At 38.4% G+C, this 1065-nt stretch overlaps 1 long non-coding RNA gene across 2 annotated transcripts; it reads right to left on the bottom strand.

The window, feature by feature from the left end:
* Nucleotides 1-253: 253 nt before the first annotated feature.
* Nucleotides 254-815, bottom strand: LOC120543126. Of its 2 annotated transcripts, none has more exons than XR_005636292.1 (3): nt 732-815; nt 520-590; nt 254-394 (listed from the first exon to the last, which is right to left on the bottom strand). It is a non-coding gene; the product is annotated as an uncharacterized LOC120543126 (long non-coding RNA). The 2 variants fall into 2 exon arrangements; XR_005636291.1 differs by having other exon boundaries at nt 520-647; nt 732-811.
* Nucleotides 816-1065: the final 250 nt, after the last annotated feature.

Genomic DNA, 1065 nt, shown 5'->3' with positions numbered 1-1065 from the left:
GGTATTCAGTTCCATTATGCTTCACCCATTTAACTGAGAGAACATCTGTTTGAGGAGGAATATTCAACTTGGACGCAATTTGGTCATTTTCACTTAAGTCACAGAGAGAAACCGTCTTTCCTGGTCCAAGCACTATTCTGTCATTATTGAAGGTTGTTTGTATGAAGGTGTACATGTTGTGAAGCACCTTATTGTACGAGGCACCAAACACAAAGTGGGCTTTGAACAGTTCATCAAAGGCAGAAAGACCACTCACTGACTTGCATGGTATGGCTTTTTTGTCGAGGATGATGTAGTATCCATGAATGCTGCTTTTCTTTGTCCCGACAGCAAGCAGGTAGGGCTGGGTGCTCTCCTTAATTGAATCAAGATGTTCCTGTATGTTAGTCCCTGCCTAAAAATAAAACAAAAGACAATCCTTAACAACGCTCCAATTGCTTGTTTCTACATTAGTTTTACAATGAATACAACTGGGTTGAAGTTGAAGCAGACAGGTCATACAGAAAATGCCAAATTTACCTTTTTGAAGATCACAATGTATTTCTCAGCTTGAGATGCCGACATTTTCCCAGGTCTCTTGCGACCTTGTGCTGATGGAGGAATTAGGTGAAGTAAAAGAAGAATCAAAGCAAGACCACTACCCCATCCTAAGAGATATGGTTATTTTAGGGGGGAATAAACAATTAGTAAGGTACATAAATATGTTATTAACTTGTTAAAAAACAGCTTACCATCTTCATCTGATTCAGTGTCCACAGCTGATTCTGCACAGTGAATCAGGTCCTGAAGTTCTTGGGAGGAGTTAAGCCCCTTGCTCTGGTGAATGACTTTCTGCATGAATGTAGTTGGCCACCTCTCTAAAAATTTAGCTGCTGTTTTTACCAAAAGACAAGCAAAATCCAACTCAATCGGTAAAACCCACCAAAGCAGAAAAAAAGCAACTAAGTGCAAATTTATTATCTTTACAATAAATAGTCAAACTTTAAATCCCCACAGATATCCTCTATTGTCCTTATTTCACAGAAAAATAATCTAAATCACATTAATAACTCAAATGTTCTTACC

This window comes from Polypterus senegalus, chromosome 13, assembly GCF_016835505.1.
Source record: "Polypterus senegalus isolate Bchr_013 chromosome 13, ASM1683550v1, whole genome shotgun sequence".
In the NCBI taxonomy this organism is placed as follows: domain Eukaryota; kingdom Metazoa; phylum Chordata; class Cladistia; order Polypteriformes; family Polypteridae; genus Polypterus; species Polypterus senegalus.
The sequence above is the reverse complement of the archived record's forward strand: the minus strand, read 5'-3'. Positions and strand labels throughout refer to the sequence as shown.